At 45.2% G+C, this 14,421-nt stretch overlaps 1 long non-coding RNA gene across 3 annotated transcripts in view; it reads left to right on the forward strand.

Moving 5' to 3' along the window:
• The first annotated feature begins 612 nt into the window (after window positions 1-612).
• Window positions 613-14,421, forward strand: part of LOC128351725 (uncharacterized) — a 28,298-nt gene continuing 14,489 nt past the window's right edge. Inside the window, exons 1-4 of one of the 3 annotated variants that reach the window (XR_008320006.1) lie at window positions 613-747; window positions 1,387-1,466; window positions 7,018-7,332; window positions 11,182-11,496. This is a non-coding gene — a long non-coding RNA (uncharacterized LOC128351725). Of the gene's footprint in view, window positions 748-1,386; window positions 1,467-7,017; window positions 7,333-11,181; window positions 11,497-14,421 lie in introns of those variants that run through there. The other 2 variants (XR_008320008.1, XR_008320007.1) reach the window with 2 other exon arrangements.

Raw genomic sequence — 14,421 nt, forward strand, 5'->3', positions numbered from 1 at the left:
CAAACCCCTCCTGTATTCTACCAAAGACAACCACAGGGCTCTGTGGATGCCAGGAGTCAAAATCGACTTGATGGCACACTTTACTTTACTTTATGGTTATTATTATTATTTATTCAATTTCTATATCGCCCTTCCAAAAATGGCTCAGGGCGGTTTACACAGAGAAATAATAAATAGATAATATGGAGCCCTGTCCCCCCAAAAGGGCTCACAATCTAAAAAGAAACATAAGATTAGACAGACACCAGCAACAGTCACTGGAGGTACTGTGCTGGGGGTGGATAGGGCCAGTTACTCTCTCTCCGCTAAATAAAAGAGAATCACCACATCAAAAGGTGCCTCTTTGCCAAGTTAGCAGGGGTTTGCCAAATAAGCAGTTCGGTAAATTTCAAATAAAGAAGTAAGATTAATCGCACGGGAGGCTGTTCCCCCCATTGAAGTCTGCTGCTCACAGGAGATTAAAATCTATTTTATGCTGTATTGTGCTCTCACCATCCAGCTACCATGTAAAAGCTCGGTACGTTACGTGAATGATGCAGTCAGCTGGATCCGCCCTCACTTCTGTGTTCCAGAGTGCCAGGAAAGTGGGCAGTTGCTGTTGGAATGTTTCCTTTCAAACACGGCATGGGCTTTTTGTCAGTCTCAGCTGTACAGACTGTGAGCTAACACCTGTCCCAGTTATGATTTCGGGGTTGAGGCAAGAGTGAGGGCTGCAGAAACTCCACCCTTAGCTGTTGCTCCTACACCGTGAGTAAATGTTGCCTGCTTGTAATGCATATGTATATATGCAGGACAGAGACTGATCTACTGGTTATTATTGCCAGCCTTGGTTGTTTTCTCCGACAGCATCTCCTAGCAAGGCCAGACATGGGCAGGGACTTCTTCCAGATGAAGGGTCACAGGTTCCCCAAACCCAGCCCATTTCCTTTCCTTCCTTCTCACTTTTCTGAAAGTGTATGGGCGGAGAGCTGGTCTTGTGGAAGTGAGCATGAATTGCCCCTGTTGCTAAGCAGGGTCACCCTGGCTTCCATTTTGGTGGGTGACTACATTTGAGTACTGTGTGCTGTAAGATATTCCCCTTAGTGGATGGGGCCATAGCTGAGAGGAAGCCCATCTGCATGCATGCAAAAGGTCCCAGGTTCACTCCCAGGCAGCATCTCCCGGGAGGGCTGGGAGAGACTCCTGCCTGAAACCCTAGAGAACTGCTGCCAGTCAGTGTAGACAATACTGAGTTAAAGGGACCAAGAGTCTGACTCAGTATATGGCAGCTTCCCATGTTTCTACCTTTTTGTTTCTGAGTTGTACGAGCAGTTCAAGAAAAGAAAGAGATGGATGTGTTGATGGATATTTAGATTATTATTAAACTCTAACTTTCTCTGCTTTTAGCAGTCTGATCTTGAACATTGAACATCTGATCTTGAATTATTTACCTTGGAAAAGTAAGTCTTCATGGGGTTTCCATCCTCGTAAGTATTCTCAAGACTTAAGCATTAGAGTACTTTGCAGGCTGTATGCAGAGTCCACACACACACACACACACACACACACACACACACACACACACACACACGAAGTTGTGCATTCAGTCAGAGTTGACTCACTCGTCAGCATTGACTGTTCATCAAACTGCTTGATTAAAATATTGAGTGAAAATTGCGAGAAGGTTTAACGAATTATTTCTGTTCTATCTGAACAGAGGCAAAAAAACCCCAAACAGGCCCAATTCTCCTCTTAATTTTACTGGTTTTATGTAAACATGACTCCATTTATATCTGATTTGTATCTGTCTGAGATGAGAATGTAGCCCACATTTATTTCTAGTGAGCAATTTAAGGAGACAAGTGAGATTTTGTTTACGGTCTCTTGTCAAATGCAATAGGAACTTATTGCTTTCCTGGAAAAAAAGGAAGCTCAAAAACTTAGTAAATTTTATATTCTAAGTAAAGCAATGCATTATCTCTGTCCTCTTTATTTCAGACGATATGTACAGTTCTGGAGTTCTGGAATGTTAACACTACTGCCCCATTAGAGAAATCTGTGTGTACGCAAATGTGGGCATGATTTCTCACACACCAAGGGAATTTTCCAGTTCATTTCAATGAATGGAGCCAAACTGTGGTCCTGTTCACATATTATGTTCAATGCACGTACAATCTGTGTACAGTGTATGAATCTGTATGCACATACATTTATTCACACATTATGTCCAAGGCCCTTTCAGCAGTACATTTCAGCCGCATTCACACATAACTTGGAACCAACAGACCAATGGACCCGCAGTTCTGCTCCCCCGTCCCCCCGCTCTCCTGTCCAAATTCAAGCGTCATGGAGAGTGATCTCTCTGCAGTCAGTGAAAGGAGGGGAAACTGGCTGTTCAGGCTTCCTTCTGGCATGAAGGATAGCTCTCACAGCTGGAGGGAAGGAGGAGCTTTCTCCCTCAACTCCGGCTACAGTTAACACCGCCTGCGGTTCCTAATTCGGATGGCACACAGGCTGTGTGGAACCTCGGTTTGTGGAGACAAAACTCACTACAACCCCAGGGTTCATATTGTGGTTACAAAATTGAAACCAAGGATGTGTCACCTCATGGAATCACAGTTCCAAGCATTCAGACGACACGGTGAGAAAACCCCTGCGCCCTAAAACCCCGGTTCTGCATTATGTGCAGTTGCGGCCTCTCTGTCGGTCCCCCACATTTGAGAAGGCCTGTACCCAGTATCACTATTAAATGCATGTACAACCAGTCACATAACAACAGGTACATGTGCACATGCTCACTTGAACACATATACCGTGCAATGTCTGAATAGGGCTACTGTGTGCTTGAACCTGCTAATCACAGAAGCACCCAACATCACACTTACGGAGTTCACCTCTTCAGACAAATGCCTGTAATAGTGAATGACATCCCAGGTGGGACTTCCAGTGCACTTTCGGAGACTGTATGTGAGTACAGCCTCTATTAAATAACATCTGAATAGGGCTTATATATTGATCCAAACTTGTTCGTCCATTTTCATTACCCTATTTGCAGGTGAAAGTGTGTGTGTGTATGTGTGTTTGTTGCAGGGAGGATGTTTGGCTATGTTTGAGGGGGAGAGACTCTTAACAGTGGGGAATTTTAAAAAAACTGTGTGTGGGGGAGGCTTTCTACAATTAGTTTTGTTGGTGGTGGAACTTCTGTTTTCTTTCTTTCTTTTTGGAATGCACCAAGGAATGATGCCACACTGGGATGCCACCATGGCGTAAAATGTAAATAAAACCAAACAAATGAGCACACCTAAATGTTGAGATTCTTTTACATCTCACTCACTGCACTTTCCATGTTTACTTATTTATTTTATTTATTGTTAAATTTATATACCACCTTTCATTAAAACAATCTCAAGGCGATTTACAGCAAAATTGTAAAACAAGATTGTAAAAAAGACACAATTAGAATATTAAGCTAAAAATATACAATAAATCTGATTAAAATTTTAAAACAAAAGCATAAAAGCAATACAGAGTACAAAGAGCAGCAGCAGCAGAGACAATCAAATAAAAGCCTGGGTAAAAAGCCATGATTTAGCATGCTTTCTAAAAGCTGTGATGGAGACCAAGGAGAGAATAGCCACTGGGAGAGCATTCCAGAGTCTGGGGGCAGCAACAGAGAAGGCCCTGTCCCGTGTGCACGACAGCCGAGCCTCCCTCATTGTCGGCACCCAGAGCAGAGCCCCCTCAGATGACCTTGTCAAGCGGGCAGCAACCCTTGGGAGCAGGTGTTCCCTCAGGTATCCCAGGCCCAAACCATTAAGGGCTTTATCCCTCCCCCTGTGAACTAGAGAGAACCTCCCCACCCTCAAAAGCAAAATTCATCAAAAATATTATTTTTTAAAAAAAATGGATCAGCACTAGTTTGTGTCTATTCTATTCCTTGAAATGAATGGGAAGGCCATTGCAGGTGAAGGACTTTACACACAACTGGAAACTCTCACCAGGATTGAATTCCATATGTGTTACCAGTTATTCTTCATTTCCTTGATTGCTTGGCATGAATGGTTTTCAGATAAGTGTAGCCTGTGTTTTGAAGACTGTCCTCTTGGGAGAGTGCACTATACAATACATGTACAATTAAGCTCTAATATGAAGGTCCCAATCAAGGAAATGATTGCACAAGTAATCAAGTAATAAACACATGCAATCAAGCATTTACTTGCTCAGCAAAATGGGAAGCAATAACCTATGTATGCAACATTAAGAAACACAACATTAGGATTATGTTTGTTCCACTTATCCGGGTGTGGCGTATTTATTTACTCTCTGAAGAATTTGTGTTTCTGTTACTTTTTCTTAAAAGCTGAAGTTTCTAGCTCTCACCGTGTTGGGGGGGAAAAGGCTGAAAATGGGCGGGCAATGTTTTCTGAAGCCTCAGTCACTAAATGGGTATCTTATGCAGGACTTTGAAAGATGACATAGGAATCCTGGACATTTCCCTGTTGGTATGGTGTCATAATGAGTTACTCTTGGTATTGCTGTAGAGACTGGTGTGATGTTTCTGACTAACCTATTCAAGGCCAGTACTTTTGAATGCACTGGGTTAATCACATTGCAGGACATACTGGACTGGATGGATAACGGAACATAGGAACATGGGAAGCCGCCTTATACCGAATCAGACCATTGGTCCACCTAGCTCAGTATTATCTACACTGATTGGCAATGGCTTTCTCCTAGGCTTCAGGCAAGAGTCTCTCCCAGCCCTTCCTGGAGATGCCAGGGAGTGAACACGGGACTGTCTGCATGCAAGCAGATGCTCTTCCACCTAGCTATTGCCCCACCCACTAAGGCCTCACCCCCAAGGGATCTTACAGTTCTCAATGTAGTCACCTATCCAAATGCTAAGCAAGACAGACCCTGCATAGCATAAGGGACAATTCCTGCGCACCACCAGAAGACCAGCTCTCCTCCCCAAGGAAGGCTATATTGGTCTGTTTGTTGCTGTATGCAGAGGAAGAGCTCAAATATTAAACCTGCATATCTAATCCTGAGATCCCTCCCTAAAGGTCTTTAGCCAGTGGCGGCTGAAGGCCTTTGTAACCCTGGAGCCGGATGCCAAATGCCACACTTGTTGTGTGACCCGCCTCTCCTTCCCTCTCCCCCCCCTTTTAAAAAGTCGGGGGCAGAAGGGCTCCTTGCCACCTTGCTGGTGCCCCAATAATCTTCTGCCTGAGATAACTGCCTCACCTTGCCTCACAGAAGGGCTGCCCCTGACTCTCCATCTGGCTGCTGTCAGTCAGCCTGTGATGGGGTGTTTGGCCCCAAGGCCTTCTACTGGACTTGGGGGCATCAGCTAGAGGCTAGAAGTGGAGCCACATTGGAATGCCAAACAAGAGAACAACACCAAGTTCCTGGTGGCTATAGTGGGGGTGTCCAATCCATTTTCATAGTGCCTGATGTCATAGCAACTGATGCCGCCCATGCCTGTTTCCTCTTCTACCCAAAGATAGTTCTGAGGTCTGAGCAGACAGTCCAAGGTTAGTGGACTGGGCTAAGTCCCAACCTCAGGCAATGTGGATGGCAAGCCAAGCCACAGAATCCCGGGCACTGGTGCAGTCTGCAAAAATATCAGCTGCTAGATTTTGTGATTATTTTAGAAGAATGCTGATAAATGAGAGCTTTCCCCAGTCCCAGGGTTTATGACAAAGCACAGACACAGCTGGAAACAGTGGCATATTGTAGCCAACTACAATATGTAAGTACCAACAGGTACTTCCTAGCGATGTTACGGAGACACACAATTGGTTAAGAATATGAATTTTGCATGCTCATAATGTGTGCCTGCATTTCATATCAGGAATCTCTCCTTTCCCCCACCCCCAAATAGTTGTGATCTAATGTGAACGACAGGATTTGTAGCTTCCAGGCCATCTGATATCCATACTAAGGACATTAGGTGCCCTGGGGAAACTCCATTCCTCATTGGCTTCTAGGGTCATCTGACCACATCCAGGCTAGAATCAGCTGATCATGTTATTTATTAAATCTTAAATCTATTTCCAAAAGAGCTGGAAAGTTTATGTTCCTTAGGGACACATAACCATAAGGAGAGGAGAGCTGATCTTGTGGTAGCAAGCATGACTTGTCCCCATAGCTAAGCAGGGTCTGCCCTGGTTGCATATGAATGGGAAACTTGATGTGTGACCACTGCAAGATATTCCCCTCAGGGGATGAAGCCGCTCTAGGAAGAGCAGAAGGTTTCAAGAGCAGAAGGTTCCAAGTTCCCTCCCTGGCATCTCCAAGATAGGGCTGAGAGAGATTCCTGCCTGCAACCTTGGAGAAGCCACTGCCAGTCTGTGCAGACAGTAATGAACTAGACGGAACAATGGTCTGACTCAGTATATGGCAGTTTCCTGTGTTCCTGTGTTCTTAACCAGGGCACCCATGAGCAAGAGGAAGCTACCAGCAGGCTTGGTGTAACTTGCAGCAGATACATCAGTATCTGAATTTGAAGAATTCTGAATCTGAAGTCATAAATCTGAAGAAAAATCTAAGGGTGGGGGGAACCCGCACACCCTGGTATCTTACAATCATTAAGAAAAATTGTGAACAGACACATTTACAATTGCCAGCTTCCATTACTGCTAACTGGGCAAAGAGGCACCTTTTACCGTGGTGATTCTCTTTATTTAGCAGGGGGAGAGTAACTGGCCCTATCCACCCCCAGCACAGTACTTCCAGTGACTGTTGCTGGTGTCTGTCTTATGTTTCTTTTTAGAATGTGAGCCCTTTGGGGACAGGGAGCCATCTTATTTGTTATTTCTCTTTGTAAACTGCCCTGAGCCATTTTTGGAAGGGCGGTATAGAAATTGATTTTATTATTATTATTATTATTATTATTATTATTATTACTGACCTTACTCTTGGGCCCTGTACGAATAGTGGCCAATCATGTAGAAGTCAAGGAGGTGCAGCTTTTTTTAATTGCTTTGTCTCCATGTCAGGAGAAATGTCACTTGCTACATTTCTTCCTGTTAGGCTGCTGTTGAAGGCACAAGAGCAGAATCAGTCAAGATGTTGGCAACTGAAGTGTTCCACAAAGATTCTATATCCCACCCCCAGGCAAAAACATTTCCTACAATGATTCAGGAGGATCCTCATATCCTTTTCTCATTAGGTTGCTGGCAGGCGTTCAGGAGTGTATCATGCCTTTCCGGGTTTGACTATGGCTCGTATCCTGCATAAAACGTGCAGCAGGGAACAATCTAATAAAAAAATCCATCCAGATTTTTATGTGTGCCTGTCAGCCTGTGTAGCTCTGCAGGGCCAGTGGAATTCAGAGGCAAGAAAAAGGTATGTCTTCCAGCTATAGAACTGGGACATAAATCCCATTAATCTAGAGCTGCCATATTTCCATAGAGATCAATTCCTGTGTACAAGAAGACATGAAGAGGAAAAAATTATGTTGCACATTCTGGTATAAGGAGCTAAACCGCCAGCCTCTATACAATTTTTATGAATTTGATATCACTAATGTAAGGGTTCTCAAATGTGGGTTAGACGTATGCCTTTGGTCACTGTGGCAGAGGATGATGGGGGTTGTAGTCCAACAACCTGGGGCCCCAAGTTTCAGAACCCTTGCATTAACATATATATATACTCACCCTCAAATTCATAGGATTTTAGATAGTTACTCGTTGTTTCCTCCTCCTCCTCCTCCTCCTCCACACCCCTTCTTCTTCATTGCATGCTGTTACATGTTGTGGAAAACTAAATGCACATTAGATGTCTTGATTTATTAATGTTTATTCAGAGTTTCCTGCTTGGCTCACTATATGGTGAGCCACCATCTGGAAATGGAAATTACTTCAACATGTGCTGGTGAAGAAGGACCATAGCTCAGTGTTAGAGCATCTGCTTTGCATGCAGAAGGTCCCAGGTTCAACCCCTGGCATCTATCTGACCCTATCTGTGACCTATCTAAAACTCTGGGGAGCCTCTGCTACCCAGTGTAGACAACAGTGAGCTAGATGGATCAATGGTCTGATTCGTATGTAACGTATGCAAGAAAAGCTGTATACCTTGGCTTTCTGACCAATGTCGTTCATGTTTGAAGTGGGGTGGAGATGGATGTAAGGAGAGCTTATGGATCAGACCAAAGGGACAATGAGTCCAGCATTCTGCTTCTCACTATCTATCTCTAAGATCCCACAAAGCCCCAGAAACCAGCCAGGGAGGTGCTAAATAGATTACATGAAGTAATGATCCTGAGGCATATTTATTTGTTACTTTGTTCCTGAGTTGAGTTTTATCTGTTTTTTTTTTTTTTGTGGGGTTTTTTTTTTTTTTTTTGGTAATTTGTTTTCTTTTGTTCATTTCTGCAAAAATTAAAAATAAAAAGTATACAAATAGAAGTATACAAAGGATATACAAATAGAAGTATACAAAGAAGTATACAAAGGATTATCAGAGGACAGGGAGACTACAGAGAAGCTAAACGAATTATTTGCTTCTGTCTTTATGGTAGAAGATGCTGGAAAGACATCCACTTCCAAACCATTGTTTTCAACCAGGGTTTCTGTGGAGCTATGTCAAACAAAGAAAGGGTGACATTTTAGAACTAATTGACAAATTATAAAATAACAAGTCTCTAGGGCTGGATGGTAAGCCCTTGAGCCTTGCTGAAGAACTGAAGTGCTAAATTACTGAACTTTTCACAAAAATATGCAACATAACATTAAAATCTAGGGACGGAAGATAGACAACAGAACACCAGGCAACTGAAGATCTAGGAGAGTCAATAGATTGGATTAAAAGATAATCCAGTGCAGAAACATTTATAATTGGAAGCTTTAGTTCTTGTCAAATTGGGCTGCACATGAGGCAAAGTAAACTGTAGCCAGCACAAAGAACAGCAAAACCAGACTTAAGGAGACCTAACTTGGAGTACAGTGATGAGGAGACACCACCTGATCTGCTGTAGTCTATGGTTGGTCAAAGGTTTCCATGCTAGAAGATGGGTAAAGAGTAGACTTGGGAAAGAATATTATTCTGCATTATTTAGAATAGAAGAGAATATTTCAGAGAATTTTTCTACCCATTCTATTCAATGCATTGGAGAATATTCTTTTACAAGTCCAGTAAGGAGCACAGCAAGCTATCCTGAACTAAGTCAGTTCTTTTGTCCACCTAGCTCAGTATTGTCTACACTGACTGACAGCAGCTCTTCAAGGCTTAAGGCAGGAGCCTTTCCCAGCCCTACCTGGAGATGCTGCCAGGGATTGGACCTGAGACCTTCTGTAGGCAAGGAAGATGCTCTACCACTGAGCTCCTATGGCCCATCTGCTCTATGAGCCGATCAATCATAGTTTAATAATTTAATTTTTTAAATTGATTGTTGTTGGTATTTCTGTTGTCTACTGCCTAGAGTACTTCTGTTGTCTACTGCCTCTTTGGAGGAGGTGGTAAACAAGAAGATGCAATAGACAGATAGATAGATAGATAGAGCGAGCCATAGGGAGAGGAGAATAATTATGGGTTAAGAGTTTAGGAAGATATTAGTCTATTGCAAGGGAACTGCCTATTTAGGAGAAATATCTTCGCTCTCCTCCCCACTGTTTGGGGACACAATGGCTGTTAGTTACAATGACTGCGCTGAACTTGGAGTGGGGGCAATCCAAAAGATTTGGCTGCCTGAGGTGAAGGACAATAAAACACACATACCCCCATCTGTGAGCAGGTGCCCAGTATTCTTATGCCATGGTGCCTGGGTAGCAGCTGTGGCCCTCAAGCACTCTTGGATGATGCCACAACCAAGACACAGAGGCAGGGCTGTTCCTAGCTCACGTCAAGGAGGGGAAGAGGGGAAATAAGATGTGTGCCCCAGCAGGGGAGTGGAGAGGAGAGGACAGGCGAGGAAGGGCAGTAGCAGTAGGCAGCAAGGAGGCCTGTGGGTTGACACCTCTGCTAGTGTGCAACCAGCATCTGCCACCCTCTGCTCCACTCCTTGTGCCTGCATCTGAGGCAGCCGTCTCACTCTGCCTCAAGGAAGGGCCATCCTGTAATGACCTGCGTTGGCCAACTGCCCAGCAGCTGCAAAAACCACTCTTTTCAGAGGGGAAAGGAGAACCGACGGACAGGAACGGAGAGCCAGACGTAGTCAGTAGTCAACACCAGAGGACAGACGATCGGAGAGTCACAAACATAGCCAGAGGTCTAAACCGGGAAGTCCACAGGATCAGGGGTACATTCAAAACAGAGTCAGACAACAACACATGGGTCAAGGTTGCTCACGGTAGGGCTGGTCATTATAGCCATTGTTTCCAGCACAGATTCAGCTTCCAGGCTCCTCCAAATAGGCAGAGTGCTGAGAGCCCCACCCATCACTGCAGCTGAGTCTTATCAAGAAGACACAGCCAGGCCAGAGCTGGGACACCTGTTCCTTCTGGCCAGCCTCCCTGACCTACAGCATTCCTCCCTCTGAGCCTGTACTCTGGCCAACTGTCACTGTCGGGAAGCTGGGGCAGGCACCTTGCCTTCAGTGGCCTTGGGGGCTTCACCAGGAGGGAGGGAAGGAGGCAGAGGGGCCTGCAAGTCTGTCAGCTCTGGCTCTGTTTTGCTGGCCGGAGTTTCAGCCTGCTTCCCCTGCTCTTGGTCTTCATCTGAAGAATCCTCCTCCACAGCCCCATGGGAGTCATCACACCATCCCTGCTTGCAGGTGCAGGAGATAGATGTCTTTGAACACCTCTTGTGGGGAGTGACAGTGGAAGAGGGCAATTGTCTTGGGGGATCCCTATTTCCTACAAGCATCTGGCTGGCCTCTGTGGGAAGCAGAATGCTAGGCTAGAGGGACCTTTGGTCTGAACTAGCAGGGCTATTCTTATGTTCTTACTCCTGATCACAGCTTTCTTCCCAACAACCTCCAAAGTCCTTGACATCATGCACACTTTGCATCTCATGGCCCTTACAGTAAAACTGCTAATTGCTTGCCATTAGGATGGGAAAGGCTCCGGGCACAAAGGCTATTATCTGTTGAAGTTGGCACCCAAAGTATACAAAAGAAAGTTTGGTATAATTAATATATTAAGAGTGAAAGACTAAATCACCAGGAGGAAATTGGAGGGTGTGGGTGGCATGCTGCTTCCAGTTGCCTAGCAATAGTACTTGTGCATGGTGCGAGATTGATAGATATCACCCACTCAGATCGCTGGATTCCAACCTCCACCACAGTCCTGTCACATGCAAAAACTGGCAAGGGATCAGAAAAGAGAGAGCAGATGGGGAAGAGAAGAAGCAGAGGGCAAGCTAATCTCCTGGTCTCCAGCATTCCCAAGCCTTGAAGACCAGCTTCAAAACAATGCGGCACAACATTATTTTACATATTCTTTCTTTTCCTTTTCAAGAGACTGCATAAATAGAAACATGTATTTAAAAATATAATTCCTAGTCACATCTCTCTGGGCTGTGCAAGTGGAGGTAATAATATTCTAGAATTAAAATGGCAATTTAGTTTCATAATTTTAGTGATTCATATTGCATTACTTCTAAGTAGGATGAATAGAAAATTCTCAGGTATTATACATAATTATGATGTGATTATAGTGTTCTTGATCACATATGGCAAGGTTAAGATGCACCTCATTTCCCCCTCTTTTTCTTAGCACATCTTTAATCCCCCCACAAACATACATTTTTATATACCCTCTGCTCTGTCCCAGCTTGAAGGATGTTCTTTCCTTCAAAAGAAGTTTCATAAAAGGGCTGCTTCACACAGTGAAGCTGTGCACATGAGCAGCCCTACCCAGATCAGCCCTACCCAGATCCTACCCTGGATCTGTGCATGTGCGCAAATCCAGGATCGAGGCCAACCTCGGGGATGAATCCCTGGGTAGTCTGGGTTTTTTTACCCGGGCTTTTACCAGGGTTAAAGGGCACAAGTAAAAGGCACCCTTTACCCCAGGTCCAGGATTGTGTGTATGCTTGGGCTGCACTCAGCCCAAACATACACAGAGTTGGGTACCTAGAGAGCTCAACTCCCGGGGGAATCCCCCAATGTACTGCACTTGTCATCCAGTGCATTGTGGGATCCCTGGAGGCCAGGAAAATGAGCCCTGGCTTCCAGAGATCTGCACCTTTACAGAGCAGCATGAATCGTGTGGTGTGCGATTCATTATGTGGGTGAATTGTGTGGGTGTGTGGTAGTGTGTTGGAGAAGAAATCATTGCTTGTCTGAGGGGATGGTAGGTTTATCCCTGCCTTCCCCCCGCCACCCTCCCTGCCTAACCAACCGTTGTGTGTATGACTTTAGTATGTTTTCCGGTTTATCTAAGAGGGTCATCATATACAACAGAAAATCTAAAGAGCAGTAACAATAGATATAGACCTATTCAGATATGGCATGACTTCATGGAAGAAGGAAGAATGGCATCAATTTGTCTGGTTCCCTGATTCTTTGGAGGGGCCACCCACCGCCCCCATACGCACAACAGCATGTTTGGGAGATCTTTCAGCCCTTATAATAAAAGCAGGGAAGTTGGGTGTCCAGGAACTTGCTCCCCCTTCACACATTCATATCGTGTCTGAGGGGCCAGGGGAAAAGACATGTGATGGGTTTGTGATGGTCAGCCCAGTGTAGTGGTCAGAGTGTTGGGCTAGGACTGGGGAGACCTGAGTTCAAATGCCCATCCAGCCCCTGAAACCCACTGGGTAATTCTCAGTCAGTCTCTCAGCCTAACCTACCTCCCAGGGTTGTTTTGAAGATAAAAATAACCTCTGGGATCCTTAGAGGAAGAGTGGGATATAAATATATAAATAATATATAAATAAAATTTCAAGGTCGGACTTGCTTGATAGCGCAGTGATCATCATCATCATCATCATCATCATCATCATCATCTACATTTATATCCCGCTTTTCCTCCAAGGAGCCCAGAGCGGTGTACTACATACTTAAGTTTCTCTCACCAGGGGTGTAGCAAGGTTGAAGTGAGCCCAGAGAAAAGATTTTAAAATGCCCCCTCGCTCACTGAAGCTCAGCTCATGAAGTAAAGAAATCTTAAATGAGGCTGAATAGTGGTAACAAAAGGCAGAGTTTTTTTATATATATATATATATATATATATATATATATATATATATATATATACACACACACACACACACACACACACACACACACACACACACACACTGTTCTGGTAGCTCCAGGTCTTAACACTCACATCAGTTTCGGAGGACGAATACAACTGAAGGAAACCCGGGCGGGTGCATGACTGGGGGAGTCAGTCATGTGACTTGCTTCTGGGCCCCACCCCCCAAGGCAGTGGGCCCCCAGACAACTGCCCCTTGCCCTATTATAGTTACGTCCCTTCTCCTCACAACAAACCTGTGAAGTAGGTTAGGCTGAGAGAGAAGTGACTGGCCCAGAGTCACCCAGCAAGTATCATGGCTGAATGGAGATTTGAACTCGGGTCTCCCTGATCCTAGTCCAGCACTCTAACCACTACACCACATAAGAACGGCCCTGATGGATCAGGCCCAAGGCCTATGTAGTCCAGCATCCTGTTTCACAAGTGGCCCACCAGATGCCTCTGGGGAGCCCAGGAGGCAGCAGCTTCCACCACCACCACCACCACCAATATTTATATACCTGGCATGCCCTCTCTCCTGCTGTTGCTCCCCTGCAAGAGGCTGGAGGTGGCCTTTAGCCACCAGACTAGAAGCCATTGACAGACCTGAGCTCCATTAATTTGCTGAAGCCCCTTTTAAAGCCATCCAAGCTAGTGGCCATCAGCACATCCTATGGCAGAAAATTCCATGGATTAATTATGCACTGTGTGAAAAAGTACTTCCTTTCGTCAGACTACAATAGGCCTAAATTTCCTGGCCTTCGGTTTCATGGGTTGACCCCTGGTTCTAGTGCTGTGAGAGGGAGAAAAAATTCTCTGTCCACTCTCTCCACTCCATGCATACTTTTATACACCTCAATCATCTCTTTCTGTAGTCGCCTCTTTTTCAGGCTAAAGAGCTCCAGATGCTGTAGCCTAGCCTCATAAGGAACATGCTCCAGGCCCCTGATCATCTGGGTCACCCTCTTCTGCACCTTTTCCAGTCCTTCCTAAGAAACGGTGACCAGAGCCGCCCACAGTACTCCCAATGTGGCTGCACCATTGTGTTTGCTCTTTCTGCCTTTGCCAGAGACACATTTTGTGGCAACAAGCCTGAGTTGGCCTTTGGGAGGACACTCAAAAGGGCACTGCAGCAGCCAGCCTCAGCAGGGGCAGCATCCGGTGCTCAGGCACTAGGCCAAGGACCCAGGTCCACTGAAAGCCCACTCAGCTGATCCCTTGCAGCATCTGGGTTCTCCACGGCCAAATGGCATGCCTCCATATTGGAACTTGGCTTAATGGGTGATGGTGGGCAGAAGCAGATGCTTCTCTTAGT

The sequence above is a fragment of the Hemicordylus capensis genome, chromosome 3 (genome assembly GCF_027244095.1).
Source record: "Hemicordylus capensis ecotype Gifberg chromosome 3, rHemCap1.1.pri, whole genome shotgun sequence".
Lineage (NCBI taxonomy): Eukaryota > Metazoa > Chordata > Lepidosauria > Squamata > Cordylidae > Hemicordylus > Hemicordylus capensis.